Source organism: Protopterus annectens, chromosome 3.part0 (genome assembly GCF_019279795.1).
Source record: "Protopterus annectens isolate FY-2018-M chromosome 3.part0, PAN1.0, whole genome shotgun sequence".
NCBI classification, from domain to species: Eukaryota; Metazoa; Chordata; order Ceratodontiformes; family Protopteridae; genus Protopterus; species Protopterus annectens.
The window spans coordinates 1908070110-1908096051 of NC_056731.1; the positions used below are offsets into that span (position 1 = coordinate 1908070110).

The following is a 25942-nucleotide window of genomic DNA, read 5'->3' on the forward strand; positions in this document are numbered from 1 at the left end:
TCGTTTTCGGGTCTCGGAGTCATCGGATCCAGGCCCTTTCGGACCCGGGGAACTGTTGGTGCCGATAGCGGTTGTCTCTTCGACGCCGACTATACCTTCGAGCTTGTTGGACCTGAGCTCTCGGGGCCGAGGGCTGAGCGTCGGATCCGAGGGAGTTGCTGTGTCTTCGGCGCTGTTGGTGTCGGAGCACACCTCTGCCTCGGCGCCGACTGCATCGGCTCTGACCACGATCCCTTCCTCGGATCCGAGGAGATTGCTCTCAGAGGCTGGTGAGAGTGGCTCTCCTTCGGCTTTTGAGGTAGTGGAGAGGGTACTGTCGAGGTCCTCCAGATCCCCAACCCGGGCTTCGGATCCACCCATACCCCCCACTGTATGAGGGTCTGTCTTCCATCATCCGTCCATCTGGACAGCCTGCCCAAGCCCTCCAGCTAGTTCCCGTGGAGGAACAACAACCTGTGGACGAGCCCTCTTCGGACAGTCCCACCGAGGAGGTCCCTCGAAAACATCAGTGCAAAAGGAGGCAACTGGACTCCCCCGAGTCCATTACCACAGACACGGACTTAGATGATACGGAGGGTTCCCCAAGGTCACCCCCTGAAGATGTCTCCTTTGGGACATCATGGAAATGTTGCATATTAGAGGGGGGTGGTCAGCCCAAAAGCCTTCCCTTGATGAGTCCGTGTTCCTGGAGGCCTTTGAGGTAGGCCCATCTACCTCTTGGGTGTCCCCTCCGGCCGACCCCCTGGTGGACTTAATTACCACCAGGGCTTGGAAGGAGCCCGACACCGTGGAGCCAATTCCAAGGCGCCCCGATAAAGTCCTCAGCCCACCCACAGATAGACCGTCTTGGGCCAAAGGAACCCCCGTTGATGCTATGTTGGTGGCGGCAGCCACCAAGAAAGAACTTGCACAGGAGAGTTCTTCGGTTCACCCGCCGGATAAGGAATCTCGAGAGCTTGACCGGATTGGGAAGCTGATGTTTGCTTCAGTGACCTTTTCCATAAGGGCACTGAACTATATGGCACATACCATTAGGCTACAGCGAGACTTGATTAAGGAATACGCTGCAGCCCCCCCAGAGTCCATGTTCGGTCCCAGACAAAAAGGTTTTTGCGACTCGAATGGCCACTCTAAAACCCATCTCAAATACATCTATGCGGCTTCTCTCCCATGCAACGGAGGGAGCCGCTAGAGCTAGCGGAGCCGGGGTCGTCTTGCAACATCTCTCCTGGCTCCGTCTGTGCGACTTCACGGACCCCTTCAAGGCGTCCTTCGCGAACGCCCCTTTTGACGGTTCTGCCTTGTTTGGCAAAACTGTTCGCGACACGCTGGTCCAAAGCGAAAAGGACGGGAAGACGCTGTCTGCCGTCGGAGTCCGCTTCTCTAATCCCCAAAGATCCTTCTCCAGGAATCAGAGGGGAGAAAAGAAGCTGTGGTTCCGTAAGTCTCAGCAGTCCCATCCCGCTGCGGACCACTCGTCCTCCAGAGGCAGAGGAGGACAAGGTGGATGCCGACCCAGAGGCAGCGGGGGGCCGCGTAATTTCGGGTCTAGAGAACCTTTCTCGGACAGACCCGCTCAACAGCCCTGAGGGCTTGCCCGACTGTCCCTCTCTGGAGGCAGTCGGGGGGCGATTGTCGGAGCACCTGTCAAACTGGGAGTCCCTTACAACAGATCGATGGGTGCTCCGGATCATATCCAGAGGTTTCTCCATTCCATTCATAAACCTTCCCCCCAATTCCAGACGCCTCCCCGATGTCCCACCCGATCAGGAGGAGGCAGCGGCTTTGGAGATTTCAAAGCTGCTAAGAAAAAGAGCCATACAGCCCGTCCCCCCAGACCAGTCCGGATTGGGTTATTACTCCAGGTTCTTTCTGGTGCCAAAGAAAATGGGGGACCTCAGACCCATCTTAGACCTTTCCGCCCTGAACCTGTTCATACCCAAGGAAAAGTTCCGGATGGTCACTCTCCAATCTATTCTCCCCCTGCTGCGGGAGAACGACTGGATGTGCTCTCTAGACCTCAAGGATGCGTATTACCACATATTAATGGACAAACGATCCAGGAGGTTTCTCCGCTCCCGGCTCGGAGCCAGTCATTATCAATTCAAGGTTCTTCCATTCGGCCTCACCTCAGCCCCCAGAGTGTTCACCAAGGTCATGACAGTGGTTGCAGCCCACCTGAGACTCCAGGGCATTCAGGTCTTCCCTTACCTAGACGACTGGCTCCTCACCGCGACCAACAAGCATCAGCTCTGTGCGGCGAGAGATTATGCTCTGTCTCTGGCCAACAACCTAGGCATCTCAGTAAATGAGCAGAAATCCTGCCTGTGCCCCACTCAAGCCCTAGAATTCATAGGGGCCAGGTTAGATACACAAATCTCCAAAGTGGTTCTACCGTCAGTCAGGCTGAGCAGCTTGTTGTTCCAGGTGTTAGCCCTTCTTCGGAGCCCTGCTCCTCCAGCGGAGTTAGTCCTGAGGGCACTGGGGTCTATGTCAGCAGCGATCGGTCTCTCTCTTCATGCTCGTCTGCGAATGCGCATATTACAATGGACCCTTCAAGTCCAATGGTCCCTGTCGATCCACCCATTATGCATGCCAATCCCCCTGAGCAGGGTGTGCAGGGACTCCCTTCTGTGGTGGTTACAGGCGCAGGAACTCGGAGAAGGGAGACCCTTTGTGATTCCTCCGGCCAAAGCCACGTTGACCACGGACGCTTCTTGCCTCGGGTGGGGGGGGCATTGTTCAGGCAGATCCGTTCAAGGCACGTGGACTCCCCTAGAGACCGCATTACATATCAACGTCCTAGAGATGAGGGCGGTGCTTTTAGCGTTGCAAGCTCTCCACGACCTTCTTCCATAGGGACTATTGCAATCCAGACGGACAACATGTCAGTAGTCTGGTATATAAACAAACAAGGAGGGACCAGATCTTATCCCCTGTGTCGAGAAGCCATGAGAGTGTGGGAATGGGTGATTTCCACCAACCGCTTTCTGATAGCAACGCACATTCCGGGGCGGTCCAACATATTAGCGGACAAGCTAAGTCGAGTGTTCCTCACTCCATACGAGTGGTCTCTAAATCCATCTGTTGCGAAGCAGATCTTCCACAAATGGGATCAGCCTCGCTGCGACCTTTTCGCTTCTCCTTTAAACACAAAATGCAGTGAGTACTTCGCGATAGTTCCCCCCAGAGGGGAGACCCCCAGAAACGCTCTAGTCCATGCTTGGCCTCCTGGACTCCTTTATGCTTATCCCCCCCTCCCACTTATGATGAAATTCATCCAGAAAGCCTGTCGGTTGGGGAGCAGAGTTATCCTCATAGCCCCATTCTGGCCTCGACAGATCTGGTTCCCCTTTCTGCGGTCACACTGTGTGGCTCCCCCATGGATTCTGGATCCCAGTCCAGACCTAATCTCGCACCCAGTGAGAGGCCATACCCCAAACCTGGTCAATCTCAAACTTGCTGCTTGGTTGATCCAGTTCCATTAATGGCTAGGACTCCCGGTATCTCATCCCCCGTTAAAGCCATTCTGGTGGCGGCTCATAAACCATCTACCAGGAAACTTTACAACAGTAAATGGAAACGTTTTTCCATCTGGGCCAAAGATAAAGAATTGGATCCTTTTACTGTCCCTATTCCGACTATTCTGGACTTCCTTTCCCTGCTTTTTAGACAGGGAGCAAGTGCCTCCACAGTCAAGGTGCAGTTGGCGGCCATCTCTCATTTTCATGTGGGGGACGGCATAGGCTCCTTAGCATCTACTAAGTTGTGCAAAACCTTCTTAAGAGGTGTTTTTCTTTTGAAACCACCTGTCAAGACTGTGGTTCCCCCGTGGGATCTCACTCTGGTCTTACAAGCCTTAACGAGACCACCCTTTGAGCCGGCAACCTCGGTTCCGTTAAAGTTCTTGTCTTGGAAAACTGCTTTCTTAGTGGCTATTACTTCGGCCAAGAGAGTTTCAGAATTGCAAGCTCTGTGTATTAAACCTCCGTACCTTATTTTTCACAAAGATAGAGTGTCCCTCAGGACTAACCCGTCTTTCTTGCCTAAGGTGGCTACAGAATCAAACATTAATCAATCAATAAATCTTCCTGTATTTTTCCCAAATTTTCACAACAAAGGAGAATATACGTTGCACAAATTGGATGTACACAGTCAACTGCGTTTTTACTTGCACAGGACTAGAGAGTTTCGCAAGTCGGATCAGTTGTTTGTTTCTTATGCAAAATCAGCCATGGGCAAGGCAATTGCTAAAGTGACTGTAGCAAATTGGATCTGTCAGTGCATTATGCTGGGATACACCTCATCTGGGAAGCCAGCTCCGGTTGGCATCTGTGCTCATTCCACAAGATCTGTAGCTACCTCAACAGCCTTTTGGTCTAGGGTTCCAGTAGACGATATTTGTTCAGCAGCTACCTGGTCCTCATCTCATACCTTCATTTCTCATTACAAACTGGATATCATTTCCAGGAGTAGGGCTTCTTTTGGCTCCGCGGTGCTTTGGAATATCCTTCCGTAAGGACCACCCAGGTTCTATAGGTTAGCTGGGGACTCTGTCCCACAGGTTGCAGATCAAATGAAGTAACTACTTCAGATATAGAAGTTATGTACTCACCATAACATTCCATCTGAGTAGATACTTAATTTGTCTGCAACCGACCCCCCCCCTGCCATCCCCCGAACCTCGGGAAATTTCTCTGATCATTTGGAGTTGGTTTCTGTCTCGAGTTAGTGAGGCAAAAAAAACGATCTGAGGTAATGTGGTTGGTACTAGGGGATTATGGGTAGGGGGAGGAGCTAGGAGCTCAGATCTTGGAGCTTGGAAAGCTGCCGGATCGGATCCGAGGTCGGATCCGACACCCACAGGTTGCAGACAAATGAAGTATCTACTCAGATGGAATGTTATGGTGAGTACATAACTTCTATTTTTCATTTGTCTACTGAGTAGAAAGTTGAGCTAATTTTCCAGAGATTTGGAAAGGAGAAAAAGGACATTATGATGATGAGGGCAGTAATGGATGAACGAGTACATGCAAGAAATGAACAATATAAACTTTTTGAGGCAAGAACAAGATTTGACAGTGCAGAATTGTAAGAGGATATTTGTGTGTTTGAGTAGAATTAAATGTTTATGTAAACAGTGATGACTAAACTGATTATCTAATAAAGTGAAAATCTTTAGAATGTGTCTTAAATGTGGATTTGTGTAGTCGTATTGAGAAATATAGGATGTTAAGTTCAGTTGTCTGTGTTGTATGGACCTCTCATTCCTAAGACCCACCGTAACTTGTATGGTGACCAACAGATGGATTTCTTACAAGATGCTTAAAGTTTGAGATGAATGCTGTTGAAGTTACTCCATATGCAGTAAAATGCTTCAGGATTGTAACTTTCAGAGTGATCAAGTTGCACCTACATGGGTCTACCTTTATAGTTCATTTTCCTCTCACTAACGTGGAGAACAGCTTACAGATACCAATTGTGAAAGTGGTATATTTATTTAATTGCAGAGTTGATTTTATTTAATAAACACGAGGCTGCTTTTTTTGCTTTATGATTTAATTTATTGTAGTTTTGCTTTATACAGAGCAACTTTTATATGTGGTTTTAAGGGAGGAACTGAGAAATGTACTTGTGGGAATGAGTGCGTACCCATTCTGTAATACATTTGTAGTTGCACAAAATTAATTTTCAATGTATTCTTATTGGTTTGCCACACTGAGCTTATTCTAGATGTTTTTATCTTTCCACTTTACATCTCTAGTATGCTGTTGTAGGATATTAATGTTTTATTTTACTCCTCACCACCCTTTTAGGTCCTGCTCCGGTTTCCTGTTGATTGGAAACTCCTAGTCTGTCATGCCAGGGAAAAAAGGAGACTGCTGCATAGCTGGCATAGCTACACCACCTGCCAAACAACCGACTGTTCTGAGGTAGGTAATTATGAACTGAGATTTATAATGAGAACTTCTAAGGTACTACACTCTTCCCTGGAAGACTGATCTTCATTTATCAGGTACAGAACGGTGCTACATAGCATAAGTAAGGCAGTTTTTGTTTGTGCATAGTGTGCTGCAGTGTTTACATTGTTCATCTGACTTGGTATAGTCATTATGATGACAGAATATTCAAAGCCTTTTTGATAACTTACTCTTAGTATCCATTTTTGTATGCTGCCATGCCAGAAGTGAACAGGAGGTTGTTACACTACCCTTAAGTTGACATTTTGGACATTTCAGTAGTATATAACATTTTATAAAATGATTTAACTGTGTACCTTGTGCTCGGTAGTTGGATATTTTTTAAGGCATGAATTAGTCTTGAGGCAGTACAGTTTAGCAAGCAACTATTTTTAATATGTTCAAAAAAATGTTCAGCAGATACAAGTACTCTGCATAGGGAAAAATGATACTTATGAGTCTTTTTTTTTTTTTTTTGCCAATAGTAGGATAATGTAAGAAAGGAAAGAGAGAAAATGTAAAAGAATTTAGAGAATAATACATTGGAATATTATCGTATGGAAAAAATGTGTAAAAGAAGTCAAGAAAAAATTTAGACTATGTTTAAGCAGATATATTATTTACAAGGGAGAAGGGAAGAGATATCTGCATATATGGATAAAATAGTAAAGGATATTAATGTAATGAAGGAAATGAAAAAAATATGAAAGGAGAGGTAAAAAGAACATAAGAGCAACGTGAGTATTGTATTACAGCATGTGGCAAATGCATATTTGAGTAAAAATATGACCGAATGTAAAGTAAAAAAATACAGAACAAATTAAGGAAGAATTTGAAAAATAAATTAGTTAATTGGATGAAGTTCTTACGTTGATTCAGAATCAGGACTGGATGGCATAAGTTATTGAATGTATAAGAAATTAATGGATTGGCAAAGAGTATTTTGTAAATGTATTGAGTGAAACGTTGAAGGTTTTGTTTATGAAGGGTGATATAGTGGGATATTAAAATTTATATGGAAGAAACTTGAGAAGAGTGAAGTAAAAAAATTGGAGACCATCACATTAAATAACAGATTATAATATTTATGGGGATAATACAGAGGAAAATGAGAGAAAGGATGAGGGATATTGTGGAAGAAAGTATATGGTATAAAAGGGAAGAGATGTCAATAATTATTGGTTGTGAAAAAATGTTTGATATTGTAAATAAAAGGGAGGATATGAAATATTTATGGTAAGTGATAATGAGCAAGGGATTTGATACAGTAGGACATGATACTCTGTGGGATGTGATGGGAGAAGTATGGGATAGGTAAGAGTTGAGTGTGTATATGCCAGCAAATCAAAATAGTAGAATGAGCATTGGTGAATGGGTGGCCAAGTAAAGAAATGTGCATGTAGTGTAAGACAAGGATGTCCCATGAGTGGAATATTGTTCATTACGGTGATAATGAATGTGATAATGAGTAAAGTAGAGTATAAAATTGAAGGATGCTAGTTAAGTGCTGCAGAAGGAGGTATTCCAGTAATTTTGACATAAGCAGATATAGTGGTAGTTGTGAAGAACAAAATATGGCTGAGGGAAATTTTGGTTTGTCTGAATAGATGCTTAAAGGAAATGGGAATGATTGTGAATAAAGATAAAGGTAAGGTTTTGGGTGATGTGGTGAAAATTGTGTGCACGAATTTCAGTGAATGAAGTCTCTTTGCTAGGAGTAAAATTTGGGGAGAAATGTAGTTATGATGCAATGGGAGGGTTTGATAAAAGAAATTAAAAAAAAAAATCTTCTGTGGAGGACATATAGATTAGCATTCAGGAAAACAACTTATCTGGTAAATTCTGTAGTAACTGGAAAATAGCACATATCTGAAATGTTTATATGATCCCAGAAAATGTGAAAAGGAAATTTTGCCGTTAGTGTTTTCTTTCATATGGGGTGCAATATTAAGCCCAGTGAAAAGAAGTGTGGTGTATGGGTGAAGATGGAGGAAGGTTATGGTTACAAAATCATGGTTATTCTGCTTCATTAAACTTGTATAGAATATTAAGGTTGGTAAAGGAAGAGAATTGGACATTTTAATGGAATGTTTTAATACAAGTACGAAAAGTTATGGATATGGTAAGAATAAGAAAAATATGCAAATGAAGAAATTAAAAACTATTAAAAAATAAGGAGAATAGAAATTGGCATACAGAAAGATAGGATGTGGTATAATATGATGAAAAAATATTATGTAACGCCATGTGAAAAATTTACCAGAAGTAATTATTAAAGACATTAAAGTAAGGAAAAAAAGTGGTGTACTAAGAGTGTCATGATTTCCTTTGGAGACTGGCAGTGAACAAGTTACCAGTAAAGAGGAATATGCTGTATAAAAAGAAACTTGACAAAGACTGTGTTTATTTTGTGGGAAGGAAGAGACAATAGAGCATGTTTTTATGAAATGTAAGAGCAGTGAAACTTTGCAAAAAATTGTGTGAAGAAAATTTTGAGAATATTAATGACTTAACATAGATATAACTATGATTATATATGGATGTTGTAAGAACAAGAAGAAAATATGTGAAAGGGGGTGGATAAGAATTTTTTTATGCAATATGGGTTATTTGCAGTGAAAGACTGAATGAAACTTTAATGGGAAAAGGATTTAGTCAGATATATTGTGAAAAATTTAGATTATGGTTGTAGGAGGAGGGGTGGGAGTCAGTTATGGCGGAATAACAATGCAAATGTTTTAAAAGAATGCTAAATAGTAAAATATAGAAATGTGTGTATGTATATATGTTGTATATGTATATATATATATATATATATATATATATATGTAAATGTTTTTATCTTGTGTTAAAGGGCCCCCACATTTTTGATAAGTGCTGCGGAATCTCTTACATCCAAATGAGCTACCACTAACTTTGAAATATAGGGCCACAGTTTAACATCTCATCCAAAGGCGTGCACACTTGAGAGTGCAGCACCCACCCCCACCATTACTGCACTACTTCCATCTACCTGGTGTGGGAGTAGAACCCACAGACATCTGCACCGAAGGTGAGTAATGGTACCTGTTTAGCTATTGAGACTGCTTCTAACAAAAAAAAAAAAAAAAATTAGGATGAATGTGTGCCCCCCCCCCCCCCCCCCTTCATTATCACTTTCAGAGGACCACAGGTTTGGAGAAATCCTTCTGGTTTCTGCCAGTGGTGCAGTGACGTCTAATCTTGTGTTGCTTTGTGCTTTACAGTTCATATTCTTGACAAGCACTTTTGCCTGATTAGATTAATCTGAAACCCTGCAATGTTCTGTAGTCCTGTCTCACCTTCATTCTTTACATATGGGATCGGAGCCGATCCTCTGCTCCGACTCGGCCTATTTACAAGATGGAAGATTTCTAGTTGGCTTGTGGTTAGGTATGTATCCCATGGTGCACCAGTACTATCCCCAGATCTCGTTTGTCATGTCGACGAGTTCGGTTGTGCTTCTCTTTGGCTCTGGCTAAGTGATTGCATTTATTTCCACTTTTACTAAAATTTCTTGGCTGTTTAGTTTAAAATAGTTAATATAGTTAAAACTGGTACTGCTTATAGTAACCAGTTAGCGTTGTTGTTGTTGTTGTAGTTATTAGAATTGTTGCAGTTATTAGAGTTGTTAGCTTTACTTGTGCCATTTGGTGCAATTTTTGGCCTTTGGCCTTTTCTTACTTCGTTGGTATCCCGTGTACTGGTTTTTCTAGATTGGATTAGCGTAGGCAGCTTTTGCGCACTATTATTCTGTGTGTTGATAGATTTTGGCGGTTTTCTGCTTGTTATTTAGCCTAATTAATCAGTTTGTTGCTAGCATCATTGGATTGCTAATATTGTTAACAGAACTACGTTCTGTTTGTGCTTGACATAAGCCTGAATTTGTGAATTACAGCTCATTACTGTGTTCCTGTTGAGTGTGTGATACTTTCTCTAACTTTTTGGGTCTGTTTCAGTTAGAAAACCTTATCTCTTCCTTGCCCAGGCTAGGCCCGTTTAACTTGGAGGACCTATTCCTCGTGGTGTATTTTCCTTCCTGCAGGGCTAGGCCTGTTTAAATTAGAGGACCTAATTCTCCTTCTTCCCTTTCTCTGTGTGCATGTGTCCTATACCGCAGAATGTCTAAAGAGAGTAAGGATCATAAACCATCCAGCTTTAAGAGATGTATTAATTACTCTCAAAAAATGTCTATAACGGATGGTCATGGTAACTGCATTTACTGTTTAGGGGCCATCCATTTACAGGAGACCTGTTTATTTTGTCATGCATTTAATCATAGGGTGTTGCAGGAAAGGAAGAACAAGCTTATCCTAAAAGGTCTTCTTAAACCTTCCTTCGAGGAAGATTTGTCTAGTTCCTCATCATCCTCTAAATCTCCCAAGAGAAAGTCAAAATCTTCTAAGAGGCCCTCCCCGGCACTGGCTGGTGTCTTGGAGCCACCTTTTAATGTTTCAAAAACTGTCTCATTGGCTCCACAGACCTTGGAGCCGACTGAGAGCGGTATTGTTATTGCAGGGTCGGTTCCAAGTATTTCGGAGCCGACCGCTGAGACTATTGAGACTTTCTCGGAGCCAGTGTATGGACCCTCAACCGGCCTCCTTGTTATTGAAGTCTCCTGTACTTCCGTGATCTCAATCTCCTACTATGCCATCCAAGTCTTTCAGGAGTTTATCGGAAGATGATGTTTAGAGGGTAGTGCTGAGACTTTTGAAGTAATCTGCTTTGCCTAAATTGTTGTTGGCTCCGACCCAGTCTGCTCCAGAGCCACTCGATCCCATTCAACCCTCTGTGTTCATTCCTCCTCTGAGCCATGCTGGTCTTTTGGTGCCAGAGTGCGTGGTACCACCAGTGGAACCTTCGCTTCCAGCTCCCCTTGTGGCTGAGCAGAGTTCGGCTCTGACACTTTTGGTGCCGTCCGTAGTGTCCAGGGGCCGAAGCTCTCCAGTCAGCCCCGACATGGATGCTTGGAACCGAACTTCTTCGGGTCTGAGTCTTCCTCTCGGTGTGTCGGCTAGGGTGAGTTCAGACCCTGCGTCTGTCTCGGAGCCGATGGCTTTGGCGACGACGGAATCCATGGTCTTCTCAAAGCCGGGGAGGTCGACATTCGAGATGATGAGTGTGCTGTCCCAATTGTCAGCTCCTACCAGAGGTACCGGCACTCTTTCCCCATAGCACCTACTTCTGTCTCCACTCCTACTCCCTCCAGCGGCAGCAGAGACCCCCAGCCTCAGGAACCACCAGCTGGTGTCCCCCACTCTTCCGAGACCTCCCCGGAATGTCCTCCTGAGGAGCCCCCATGGAAGAGGACTTGTAAGATGAAGCATGTCAACTCCCAGGATGAGTCTTTGACATCTCACACTGACCTCAAGGGAATGATTGTGAATAAAGATAAAGGTAAGGTTTTGGGTGATGTGGTGAAAATTGTGTGCACGAATTTCAGTGAATGAAGTGTCTTTGCTAGGAGTAAAATTTGGGGAGAAATGTAGTTATGATGCAATGGGAGGGTTTGATAAAAGAAATTAAAAAAAAAAAATCTTCTGTGGAGGACATATAGATTAGCATTCAGGAAAACAACTTATCTGGTAAATTCTGTAGTAACTGGAAAATAGCACATATCTGAAATGTTTATATGATCCCAGAAAATGTGAAAAGGAAATTTTGCCGTTAGTGTTTTCTTTCATATGGGGTGCAATATTAAGCCCAGTAAAAAGAAGTGTGGTGTATGGGTGAAGATGGAGGAAGGTTATGGTTACAAAATCATGGTTATTCTGCTTCGTTAAACTTGTATAGAATATTAAGGTTGGTAAAGGAAGAGAATTGGACATTTTAATGGAATGTTTTAATACAAGTACGAAAAGTTATGGATATGGTAAGAATAAGAAAAATATGTAAATGAAGAAATTAAAAACTGTTAAAAAATAAGGAGAATAGAAATTGGCATACAGAAAGATAGGATGTGGTATAATATGATGAAAAAATATTATGTAACGCCATGTGAAAAATTTACCAGAAGTAATTATTAAAGACATTAAAGTAAGGAAAAAAAGTGGTGTACTAAGAGTGTCATGATTTCCTTTGGAGACTGGCAGTGAACAAGTTACCAGTAAAGAGGAATATGCTGTATAAAAAGAAACTTGACAAAGACTGTGTTTATTTTGTGGGAAGGAAGAGACAATAGAGCATGTTTTTATGAAATGTAAGAGCAGTGAAACTTTGCAAAAAATTGTGTGAAGAAAAATTTGAGAATATTAATGACTTAACATAGATATAACTATGATTATATATGGATGTTGTAAGAACAAGAAGAAAATATGTGAAAGGGGGTGGATAAGAATTTTTTTATGCAATATGGGTTATTTGCAGTGAAAGACTGAATGAAACTTTAATGGGAAAAGGATTTAGTCAGATATATTGTGAAAAATTTAGATTATGGTTGTAGGAGGAGGGGTGGGAGTCAGTTATGGCGGAATAACAATGCAAATGTTTTAAAAGAATGCTAAATAGTAAAATATAGAAATGTGTGTATGTATATATGTTGTATATGTATATATATATATATATATATACATATATATATATATATATATATATATATATATATATGTAAATGTTTTTATCTTGTGTTAAAGGGCCCCCACATTTTTGATAAGTGCTGTGGAATCTCTTACATCCAAATGAGCTACCACTAACTTTGAAATATAGGGCCACAGTTTAACATCTCATCCAAAGGCGTGCACACTTGAGAGTGCAGCACCCACCCCCACCATTACTGCACTACTTCCATCTACCTGGTGTGGGAGTAGAACCCACAGACATCTGCACCGAAGGTGAGTAATGGTACCTGTTTAGCTATTGAGACTGCTTCTAACAAAAAAAAAAAAAAATTAGGATGAATGTGTGCCCCCCCCCCCCCCCCCCTTCATTATCACCTTCAGAGGACCACAGGTTTGGAGAAATCCTTCTGGTTTCTGCCAGTGGTGCAGTGACGTCTAATCTTGTGTTGCTTTGTGCTTTACAGTTCATATTCTTGACAAGCACTTTTGCCTGATTAGATTAATCTGAAACCCTGCAATGTTCTGTAGTCCTGTCTCACCTTCATTCTTTACATATGGGATCGGAGCCGATCCTCTGCTCCGACTCGGCCTATTTACAAGATGGAAGATTTCTAGTTGGCTTGTGGTTAGGTATGTATCCCATGGTGCACCAGTACTATCCCCAGATCTCGTTTGTCATGTCGACGAGTTCGGTTGTGCTTCTCTTTGGCTCTGGCTAAGTGATTGCATTTATTTCCACTTTTACTAAAATTTCTTGGCTGTTTAGTTTAAAATAGTTAATATAGTTAAAACTGGTACTGCTTATAGTAACCAGTTAGCGTTGTTGTTGTTGTTGTAGTTATTAGAATTGTTGCAGTTATTAGAGTTGTTAGCTTTACTTGTGCCATTTGGTGCAATTTTGGCCTTTGGCCTTTTCTTACTGCTGGTATCCCGTGTACTGGTTTTTCTAGATTGGATTAGCGTAGGCAGCTTTTGCGCACTATTATTCTGTGTGTTGATAGATTTTGGCGGTTTTCTGCTTGTTATTTAGCCTAATTAATCAGCTTGTTGCTAGCATCATTGGATTGCTAATATTGTTAACAGAACTACGTTCTGTTTGTGCTTGACATAAGCCTGAATTTGTGAATTACAGCTCATTACTGTGTTCCTGTTGAGTGTGTGATACTTTCTCTAACTTTTTGGGTCTGTTTCAGTTAGAAAACCTTATCTCTTCCTTGCCCAGGCTAGGCCCGTTTAACTTGGAGGACCTATTCCTCGTGGTGTATTTTCCTTCCTGCAGGGCTAGGCCTGTTTAAATTAGAGGACCTAATTCTCCTTCTTCCCTTTCTCTGTGTGCATGTGTCCTATACCGCAGAATGTCTAAAGAGAGTAAGGATCATAAACCATCCAGCTTTAAGAGATGTATTAATTACTCTCAAAAAATGTCTATAACGGATGGTCATGGTAACTGCATTTACTGTTTAGGGGCCATCCATTTACAGGAGACCTGTTTATTTTGTCATGCATTTAGTCATAGGGTGTTGCAGGAAAGGAAGAACAAGCTCATCCTAAAAGGTCTTCTTAAACCTTCCTTCGAGGAAGATTTGTCTAGTTCCTCATCATCCTCTAAATCTCCCAAGAGAAAGTCAAAATCTTCTAAGAGGCCCTCCCCGGCACTGGCTGGTGTCTTGGAGCCACCTTTTAATGTTTCAAAAACTGTCTCATTGGCTCCACAGACCTTGGAGCCGACTGAGAGCGGTATTGTTATTGCAGGGTCGGTTCCAAGTATTTCGGAGCCGACCGCTGAGACTATTGAGACTTTCTCGGAGCCAGTGTATGGACCCTCTACCGGCCTCCTTGTTATTGAAGTCTCCTGTACTTCCGTGATCTCAATCTCCTACTATGCCATCCAAGTCTTTCAGGAGTTTATCGGAAGATGATGTTTAGAGGGTAGTGCTGAGACTTTTGAAGTAATCTGCTTTGCCTAAATTGTTGTTGGCTCCGACCCAGTCTGCTCCAGAGCCACTCGATCCCATTCAACCCTCTGTGTTCATTCCTCCTCTGAGCCATGCTGGTCTTTTGGTGCCAGAGTGCGTGGTACCACCAGTGGAACCTTCGCCCAACTCCCCTTGTGGCTGAGCAGAGTTCGGCTCTGACACTTTTGGTGCCGTCCGTAGTGTCCAGGGGCCGAAGCTCTCCAGTCAGCCCCGACATGGATGCTTGGAACCGAACTTCTTCGGGTCTGAGTCTTCCTCTCGGTGTGTCGGCTAGGGTGAGTTCGGACCCTGCGTCTGTCTCGGAGCCGATGGCTTTGGCGACGACGGAATCCATGGTCTTCTCGAAGCCGGGGAGGTCGACATTCGAGATGATGAGTGTGCTGTCCCAATTGTCAGCTCCTACCAGAGGTACCGGCACTCTTTCCCCATAGCACCTACTTCTGTCTCCACTCCTACTCCCTCCAGCGGCAGCAGAGACCCCCAGCCTCAGGAACCACCGGCTGGTGTCCCCCACTCTTCCGAGACCTCCCCGGAATGTCCTCCTGAGGAGCCCCCATGGAAGAGGACTTGTAAGATGAAGCATGTCAACTCCCAGGATGAGTCTTTGACATCTCACACTGACCTCAAGGAGTTGGAAGGGTCCCCCAAGTTGTCCTCTGATGTAGTCTCCTTCGTAAACATTCTGGATATCCTTTAAAGAGAGGTGCGGCTGGCCCACTGTCACCCCTTCTGATGAGGAGACTGTGTGTGTACCTGAAAGCTTTCGGGTCTCAACCTTCTGCCTTCTTGGGTGTCTCCACCCTTCGACAAACTGATGGATTTAGTTAATCGAAAGGTGTGGGATACTCCTGATGCCGTGGAGCCAGTCCCCAGGCGACCGAAAAAGTTCCATTTTCCCCCCTTCAGAAAAGGACTTTTTATCTAAACATGTGCCTATAGATGCCATGGTGGTGGCAGCCACTAAGAAGGAGCTAGTTGAGATTTCTTCTGTTCATCCGCCGAATAAGGAGTCTCGAACGATGGACATACGGGAAGCGTATCTTCTCTTCAGCGGCATTTACCCTTAGATCGCTGAATTACCTTACTCACTTTACGAGTCTTCAGAGAGATCTCCTTAAAGAGTTAGGAGACTCTTTACAAGGTGCATGTCCTGAGGGAGTCCCTGACAAGATTTCTGCCCAGTTGTCCACCTTGAACTCTGTGATTAACTCTTCCATGTGGCTTATTTCATATGCGGCCAATGGAGCGAGTAGAGCAGTGGGTTCAGGAATTTCCCAGAGGCATCATTCCTGGATGCGTTTGTGTAACTTTGCAGAACCGTTTAAGTCTATCTTTACCAACGACCCTTCGGTTCCTCATTGTTTGGATCCAAGGTAAAGGACACTCTCACCCAGTGCGAGCAAGAAGGAAAAACACTCTGTGCTGTGGGAGTACGTTTTACTGTTCCCTCTAGACCATACCCTAAGGGTCAGAGGGGTGGTAAGATGTGGTTCAAGAAGTCCCAGAGGTTTTTCCAGGAGGCACAGGGTGACTCCTCCTTCAGAGGTAAAGGAGGAGGAGGAAATGGTAGACATTGTCCTAGAAGTAGGAGCGGTCCGCAAAACCAGGGAGGTCACGATTCCTTTCGGGGCTGGCCTTACCAGTGCTCTTGATGTGGAGTCCGACTGTACTCCTCTGTGGCCGGTCGGGGGTCGCACTTCGTTGTATCCAGAAGCCTGGCTAAATATCACTCAAGGCAAGTGGGTACAAAGAATTATTACCAGAAGTTATGTCATACCCTTTTCTCTTCCACCTTTTGTTCCCAAGAAGATCCCAGATGTTCCACGCAGTCATAGGGATCAGGCAACTGTGGAGGTCAACATATTGCTGTAAAGGAGTCATCCAAACTGTCTCAGCAGACCAAATGGGATCCGGAACTTACTCCAGATTCTTTTTAGTGACAAAACGTACAGGGGACTGGAGGCCCATTCTGGACCTCAGCAGATTGAACGAATCAGTAAAGAAGGACAAGTCCTGGATGGTAACACTTCAGTCTATACTCCCGTTGTTAGGGAAAGACAATTGGATGTGCTCAATAGATCTCCAAGACGCCTACTACCACATAAAAATGGACAGGGCGTCAGAGAGTCATCTACGCCTCCAGCTGGGAGCCAGTCACTACCAGTTCTATGCTCTGCCCTTTGGTCTCACCACAGCCCTCCGGGTGTTCACCAAATGTATACCAGTAGTGACAGCTCACCTGAGATGTCAAGGATTCCAGGTGTTTCCATATTTGGGCGATTGGCTCCTGACCGCCTCCACCAGGCATCTACTCCTTCAGAGCAGGGATGCTACTATTCAGCTTTGTGCCCAGCTGGGAATCTCTATAAATTGGTAAAAATCTGCCTTATTGCCCTCTCAATCTGTGATTTTTATGGGCGCAGAGATAGACACAGTAAACATAGTGGCTCGTCTTCCTGCTGAAAGGCCACAGAACCTGGTTCTTCAAATTCAGCGTATTCTCCCCTTACAAAGGGTCAAAGCCAAGATTATTCTGCAGCTCCTTGGGACTATGGCTTCCACCATACTGTTAGTGCCACTAGCCAGGTTACACATGAGAATTCTTCAGTGGCTTCTGTCATCCCAATGGTCCTTTCAGCAGCTTCCATTATCCCATCACATTCTGCTCTCAGAATCTTGCAAGAAGGACTTCCTTTGGTGGACATTACCCAATCAACTGACTACGGGCGCTTCATCTGTTCCTCGCCAACCTGTTGCCACTGTGACCACGGATGCCTCACAGATAGGATGGGAGGGGCATTATCTAGGCAGGACTGTCCAAGGCACATGGCAAGATCACAAGGCTCACCTGCATATCAACGTTCTAGAGATGAGGGCGGTGCTCCTGGCGTTGCAAGCACTTCATGACCTTCTTCCTCTGGGGACTATTGCAGTACAGTCAGACAACATGTCGGTAGTATAGTATATCAACAAATAGGATGGAACCAGATCTTACCCACTCTGTCGAGAGGCAATGCGAGCTTGGAAATGGGCGATATCTTCCCCAGCATTTTCTGGTAGCAATGCACATTCCAGGGACGACCACCATGATAGCCGACAAGCTCAGCCGGGCGATCCTGATGCCTTATGAGTGGTCTGTGAAATAGGAAACAGCGGAACAGATTTTCAGCAGGTGGGGACAGCCTTGCTGCGATCTCTTTGCCAGCCCAATCAATGCCAAATGCAGCAGCTACTTTTCCCTCATTCCCCACCCTCTGGGGGAGTCATCCAGAGATGCACCTGTTCATGATTGGCATCTGGTCACCTGTGTGCTTTTCCTCCCTTTCCTCTCATTCCCAAAGTTATTCAGAAAGTGAAACAGCTGGGATGCAAACTGATCCTCATTGCTCCTTAGTGGCCTCGTCAGGTTTGGTTCCCCTTCCTCTGGCCTCTTCTCCTGGACAATCCTTGGATTCTGGACCCAGTTTCAGACCTGTTGACTCACATGTCAGGTTCACTTCACCCCTCCTTACACACCCTCAATTTGACAGCGTGGCTGCTCCAGTTCCATCCCCAAGTCAGGCTTCACAACTTCTCACCTTCCGTGACTCATATTCTTGCGTCTTCTCATAAACCTTCCACTAGGAGACTATATTCCAGTAAATGGAAGAGAGTCTCTCTTTGGGCAGAGAAAATGGATGTTGACCCCTACACTGCATCCATTCCAATGGTTTTGGAATTTCTTTCTGAACCTTTTCACCAAGGATCTACGGCTGCCACTATCAGAGTTCAGTTGGTAGCAATTTCAAATTTTCATCTAGGTTTCCCAGATTCTAACTTTATGTCTCATAAACTGTGCAAAACCTTCCTTAAAGGTGCCACTTTAAGACCATCTGTTCAAGAACCCGTGGCCTCATAGGATTTAAATTTTGTGTTATCTATATTAACATCTCCGCCCTTTGAGCCTTCTCATTCATCCTCTGAAATTTTTGTCTTGGAAGACATTGTTTTGGTGGCTATCACGTCTGTCAGACGTGTGTCAGAATTGCAAGTATTGTCTGTTAAACTGCCTTATCTGATTTTTCACAGACAGGGTGTCCCTTCGTACTAATCCCTCCTTTGTCCCCAAGGTCTGCTCCCATGCCACTTTGAATCAGTCCATAGAACTTCCGGTTTTCTTTCCAAATCACTCCAACGCAGCTAAGTACAGGTTTCACCAGCTGGATGTCCATAGACAATTACATTTTTATTTGCACCGGACTAAAGACATCATAAAATCAGATCAATTATTAATTTCTTTTTCCGAATCCAGGTTGGGCTTACCAGTTTCCAAAGTGACTCTCTCTAACTGGATTTCTAGCTGTATAGCTTATGTTTATAATTCTGAGGGTAAACCTTTACCCTTTAAAATCAAGGCTCATTCTGCCAGATCTCAGTCTACCTCTGCAGCCTTTCAAGCCAGGGTCCCACTTGATAATATTTGTGCAGCAGCCACGTGGTCTACCCCTCACACTTTTTTTTTATTACTCATTACAATTGGATTCAACCTCCAGGGATAGAGCACCTTTTGGTTCCACAGTACTCAGGAGTATTTTTCTTTGAGCCACCCAAGAATAAGGTGCTAGGGACGCTGTCCCATATGTAAAGTATGAAGGTGCGATAGAACTATAGAACATAAAGAAGTTATGTACTCACCATAACGTTCCATGTTTGTAGTCCAGCTCACCCTTCATTCGTACTAACCCACTCTCCTGCCCCCATCCTGGAAGTACCTGGAGACAGAAAAATATTAATTTCATTATTTATGGAGACCTTTTAGTATTGGCTTCTTTCTGTATATTGTTATTTCTTCCTAATCAGCAGCAAACAAGATCTGGGGATTGTACTGGTGCACCATGGGATACCTACCTAGCTAAGAGCCAGCCAGAAGTCTTCCAGCTTGTAAATAGGCCGAGTCGGAGCCGAGGATCCCATATGTAAAGAATGAAGGGTGAGATGGACTACAAACATGGAACGTTATGGTGAGTAGATAACTTCTTTTTTTTCCTCTAGTGGTTCTTGATCCACATTGTATATCTTTACCTTTTTTCCAGCAATTGGTTTTCCTATTGATTGAGCTCTTTTTAAATCTGAGTGATATATAGTGTGGAGGGTTCTCCCTCTCATTCTGTCCCTGCATAGGACATTCCAAGATACCTTTGCCACTCCTTCTGTAGAGTGCTTCTGTTTGCCCCCCCAATTCTCTTGATCCTGTAACAACGGTTCACTTAAGGACAAGGATGACATGATTCTTCTAGCTCCATTTTGGCTGTGAGTCTTGTCAACATTTTCTCACATCACGCAGCCTTACAGCTCTTTTATGGATAGCAAAAGTCTGGCTCCTTACATTCCACTGTTGTAGCAGTGTCCATTTTAGTGCTGAAGCAGAATATGTTTATACTAAAAATAAATAAAACTCTTAACTGGAAGAGTCTATTTTCTTTCTTGGTGTCTGACAAAGGAGAGCTTCCAAAGGAGGACCCTCTTTCTGCAAAGTTTGATTGCTCATCTTCACAGTATATGAGCTCAGCATGAGTTTTTCTGCCATGTCATTGATTTAGCACCTCTTTGTGCCTGCCTGTAAAACCAGATTATTTTTCTTTTTCATACCAGGTGTATGTATTCATGTTCTGATAAAAACATTTCTGTGTAGCTTATGTAGGATATTGCACCTTGGAGGTGCTATCCTTTGAATGGGATGTTAGAGGACCAGTCTGCCCGAGTCGGTGGTAATTCAGGTACATGTTAATCCTGTGGCATTTGCCAAAAGGAGGGGTAGAAGTGAAATTTCTTTTAGCATTGCAAAATCTGTGACGCGTGAGAGCAGGAGTTAACATTCTACCTCACGGGGCTTGTCTTTGACAGTTTGCTTCATAGCTGTGGTGCCTTCTGTGCAGTGCCTTTATGACCTTTCAATCTCTGTATGAGTTTTTACCTTGGGATTCAGTTTCCTTCCACATCCCAAAGACAGTGGTGTAGGAAAATTGGCAGTTTTCTGAATTGCCTTTAGGTGTGCTTGGTTTTGTGTGTGTTTATTGGTTCTGGTCCCGTGTTTTCTCTTTTTGTCTGATTCAATGTACGGGCTTTTGGATCCATCCAGATTTGACCTCGGCACCTTATATCAAAGCATTGGCTCCAAGAGCTCGAACTCCTCAGCTACTCACATTTCCCATCACCTGCCTGAACTAACTCAGATTTCATTTGCCGCCTGTGTAAACCAGACTCATTGACCGAGAGCTCCATCATAATTCATGGTAAGGGAATGCTTTTCTTCCTCCTAAATTTGAAAAATGTTGATAGTTCTAGTATTAGATGAGGTTAATATACCTTTTATATATAGATACTGTGTTCTTTATAGTATTTTCTGATAGTTTTTCTTCTGTGTTTATTATATATTTGATCTGGCATACTAGTTTGTTAGTAAATATTTCCTCTTACATAATGCACTCCTAAGAGTCAACCCAGTGGTCAGGGGTCTGGGTATGCACGTGGACAGTGGACTTACCTTCGAACACCATGTGGCCACAGTGGTGAGGAAATTATTTTTTGTTGTGCAACTTAAGTAGGGTGATGGCATCTGAGTCCAGAGAGGTTATTATCCCACTGTACTCTGCTGTTATCAGACCAGTCATAGAGTACAGTGCTCCCTTTGGTATGTAGCTGTCCAGGCGTATGTGGCAACCAGAGTGACGTCTGAGGTTATTTCAGAAAAGAATCCAAAGCGTAACAAACCTGCCTTATGCAGAGCACCTTAAAGACCTTTCCATCTACTTAGTCTCCTATAGAGTGCTACGGGGGGTGATCAATGTCTGGTTTACAAGGCATCTGCAAACCCCACACTTATGGATTTCCTACATATTTGTAAGTCAGAGTACCAGAAATACTAGGGACCAGAATTTTGTCTGACTTGAACAGAACATGCTGAAGAGACAGATGTGTCCCAGAGACTGCTGCTTTCATGGAACAGGCTTCCCGCCCATGTGAAGCCGAGTTTGTCTATTACCCAGTTTAATTAAGCGCATCCTAAACCAGTGGATGGGGAATAGGAAATTTACAACTTGGACTGGCACCCATGTCACTTATGGATGGAGGTAGCTTATAAATGCCTGGGCGTCAGTGTCCTATTTGGATACAGGACATCTTTATTATTTAGGAAAAACTTGACTAGCCTTAGAAAGTCTCACCCCCCACCAAGGTCATTAATCTAGTAACAGCCTACAAATTCATAAGTAAAGTTTATATAGTTGAAGTACTTCTCTCTGTCAACAGGTTTTAAAAAGTGCACTTCCTGTGGGCATAAATTACAACCCCAAGACCCTCACTCGGTGTGTTTACTACTTGGGGCCTTCTCATTTACAGGTTTCATGCTCCATGTGCTGCGTTTGGCACCAGAGCTCTTCAAGTGCATAGAGAAAAGTTGATTTTGAAAGGTCTTCTCCCTCTGCAGACAGGGTCTAAGATGTCTTTGGATAACAAGACATTCATGTCTTCCCCTTCCTTTGAATGTAAGAGGTGAAAGAAAAGGGAGAGACCAAAGAGAGAGAGGAAAAGAAAGGGAAAATGTCAAAGAAAAATCAATAGACGAGATCCAAGGATCGTGTAGAGAAAACTAAGAAAAGGTCTCCCAACCCCATAGCTCTTGTGGGTGTCTGGCATCTAAAGTATCAAGATAATTGGATCCAAATGTTGCTCGAATCCAGATTCTTTCTCCGAAGTTGAGCCTCACAGAATTGAATGTAGATGGAATTATGACATTTTTTAGGAACAGATTCAGCTGGGAATCGTCCTGGCTCTGTCCCACGTGAAAGGACTGGGATCAGCCCCTTCCACTCCAACTGCTCAGCCTTCTCAGCATCCCAACACCATGTCTATTCCCAGGGGCATATGTACATTGAATCCTACTGTCAAAGGAAAAATATACTTTAAAAATGATCAATACATGGTAGGTTCAGGTTAAGGCACTTTAATCTTGCACCAAGGAGAAAAAAACGTGCTAATACAGAGTTTGTCTGACTAGAATCAGGAAATGCAAGCATTTTTATACATTTTCTAATAAGACATTGCCTACCAAGCTGACGTAGTAAATCACAAGTTTTAACATCATCATTTCGTAGTGATTGTTTTTGTAAATTTCTGCTTGTACTATCAATTTTTGTGAGAAACTTCCTAAGAAAAACAACATGGCCTTGGCTACCACCGGTTAGATATATGCAATGTTACCATTCAAGGTACTATGGCTAATTTGAGCACAAAGCAAGTATAGATTGCAGTTCATTTCTCCAACAGTTCTCTTGTTTGTTTTATCTCTTCCTTCTACAGCTGTGCGTGATGTTCATCGTGCATACAGCTGCAGTAATCACAGATGGGTTTTCAGCCGTCAGGCGGTCCCTCGGTCGGCCGAATTCCAAAGTCTTGGTCCGGCGTCGGTTGTCGTCGCTTACTCTTCTGACGTCAGTGAGGCCTGAGTATATAAGACACACGTCAGTGAGGCCTGAGTATATAAGACACAGCCGACGCCATGTTCTTCAGTCTTTTTTGCCGCGCGGTGCCCGAAGCAGAAGCAGTTCGCAAGTGCCGGTCGGCCAGCTCCTGAATTACAAACAAATTGGAAATCGAAGTCTTCATTAAAGCTAAGTACCCCGTTGGGGAAGCTTTTCTTGCCTCAGACCGATGTCAGAAAAAGTTAATAATTGTATTTCTTGTGGGAAGCAAATACCGCATAAGGATTTCCATTCCCTTTGCATACCTTGTTTGGGCCCAGACCACGACGTCTCGGGCTGTCACTTTTGCGCTACCTTCAATAAACGCACTATTAAGCGTCGGGCGGAGTTCGCCCAACACTACTTTGGTAAAGCTTTTGATTATAAAATGTCGTCGGACACTCCGACTACCGCTTTGCCCAAAAAACGCAAGGAAAAGGACCGACATGCGAGGCCCGCGGTCCCCGCCGACACCACGCCAAAACAGGCTACACGTGGTCCGGTTCTCAGCGAGATGCCTTTGCAGTCCCTGACTACCGACGACACTCCTTTGGCGGTGTCTTCTGTACCCGAGACCGCTGGGTCCTCGGCCCTTTCCCAGACTACTACCGAAGCCCCTACTTATGTAGAGCCTATTAATGTGGACAGGTCCACCTCCACCCATGGTGTATTTAGGCCCTCATCTTCTTTTTCAATTAAGGCCTTTACTAAATCCAAAGCAGCCAGGCATCCCACGAGACCTGTTGCACAGGGCCCATCTTCAGGAACCATGCCTAAAAAACAGATGCTAAAGATGGCTGAGGATTTAATTACTCTTATCAGAGGTTCTCATCCCCCTCCTGACAAGAGACCCAGAGTGGAGGAAGATTCTCCCTCTTCTGATCAGGGATCCATTTTATCAGAACATTCTGATGCAGAGGAACACTTTTATTCTCCTTTTGAGGATTCGGATGCAGAACAGTCCATTCCTTCGGTATCCCCTCCTGAGGATTTTTCCTTTGGGGAAACCTTGCACACCTTCAGGGAACACTTCCACTGGGAAGGCCAAGACTTTTCAGATTCCAAGAAAAGACTTAGGGAATTTCTTTGGTTACCCCAACACAGACCTCTGGCTATACCCCCTGTTTTGGACATACTGGATGATGTCTATTCGGAGGCTTGTCTTAACCCTGATTCTCTGCCTCCTGCACCAGTCAAACCTGATAGGTATTAGAGTACCCAGCTCTCACCAATTTCTCTTCAAAAGCCATAATGCTGACCCTGAAACCATTTCACAAGGCCCCAAGGGATTGAAGGCCTCCACTGCCAAGAATCCACTTCCTGCAGAAAGGGAATCCAGATCTTTAGAAAGGTGGGGTAAAAAGGTATATACCTCGGCCACCCTAGCCATGAGGGCCTTAAATTGTCAGTTTCATATGATTAAATATCAACAGTACCTGTTATCACAATTAAGGAACAAAATGTCTCAACCTGAACAACCAGATTTAAAGGAGTTACAGGATATGATGCATAGTGCAGAGCAAGTGGGTAAACACACCTTACAATGTGGTTATGATGCCCTGGAGGCCTCCAGTAGAGCGGCTGCTACAGGATCAGTCATTCGCAGACATGCCTGGCTTAGGGAACAAAATTTGCCTGATCATGTGAAAGCTAAACTTCTAGATGCTCCTTTACAAAAGGATGTACTATTTGGTACTAATGCTGAGGAGATACTACGGAAAATGGAAGAAAAAGCCAAATCTATGCAAACTGTCAACGCTTTCTTACAGGTCCAACCACCACGTTTTAGCAGAAATTGGCCTTCAAAAAACTGGTCCTTTCCAGCCACTGACAAGCCCCAAAGAGGTAGATACAGACGCACAAGGGGCAGAGGGCAATCATAAAGATCATATAGAGGCAGATAATGGCAAACTCCAGCACCAAGAGGTGGTGAAGACAGTGCAGAACAATACAGGAAGCAAACCCAATGACTCCCTCATTTCCATGCCAAGCAGGTCTCAGCTGGCAGCACCTTTGGGAGGGAAACTAGCATTATTTGCAAGCAATTGGCATATTGTCACAACAGACAAATGGATTCTGGACATTATAAACAGAGACTACAAATTTCAATTTCACACTCTTCCAAAAATGAGAGGCATGCCAAACCTGCCAAAAAATCAAAGGGCAGAGGCACAACTGCAAATTTCAAAGCTCATAAACATGAGAGCTATTCAAAAGGTACCTACGCACCAACAAGGTCAAGGTTTTTATTCAAGGCTTTTTCTGGTACCAAGGAAAGGAACCGACTGGAGACCCATTTTGGACTTATCCATCCTAAACACATTTCTACTCGTACCAAAATTCAAGGTGCTCACATTACAGCAACTTCTTCCCATGCTGGGCAAGGAGTTTTGGCTGGTAACATTGGACCTCAAGGAGGCATACCTGCATGTCCCAATCAGACAAAGCTGCAGAAGATACCTCAGATTTCTTGCAGGTTCAATCCACTATCAATTCTCTGCATTGCCCTTTGGCTTATCTACTGCGCCCAGAGTATTCACAAAGTGCCTGGCATCAGTGATTGCCTACTGCAGACTTCAAGGGATACAAATTTACCCTTATCTGGATGACTGCCTGATCCAAGCGGACAGCAAACACATACTTCTGGAACATCTGGCATATGTGACACGGTTACTGCTTTCTCTAGGATATACAATCAACAAAGAGAAATCAAGGCTAACACCATCTCAGAAAGTAACCTTCCTGGGTGCCAACTTGGACACAAACACCCAGATGGCATATCTTACGCCAGAAAAACAGGGGCAACTATCTCAGTACTTCAAAATACTAGCAAAAAGTACCAGGCTTACTGCAAGGAAAATCCTGCAGGCTCTGGGATTCATGGCATCTTGCATTCTTCTAATCCCATGTGCAAAGCTGCATATGAGGAAACT

General features: G+C 43.9%; 1 protein-coding gene across 1 annotated transcript in view; it reads left to right on the top strand.

Moving 5' to 3' along the window:
- The window catches only part of WWP1 (WW domain containing E3 ubiquitin protein ligase 1), a 2386594-nt gene that overhangs the window by 180316 nt on the left and 2180336 nt on the right, over positions 1-25942 (top strand). Inside the window, exon 2 of the mRNA XM_044065992.1 lies at positions 5817-5933. The gene's annotated coding sequence lies outside the window, so the exon portion shown is untranslated. The remainder of the gene's footprint in view (positions 1-5816; positions 5934-25942) is intronic.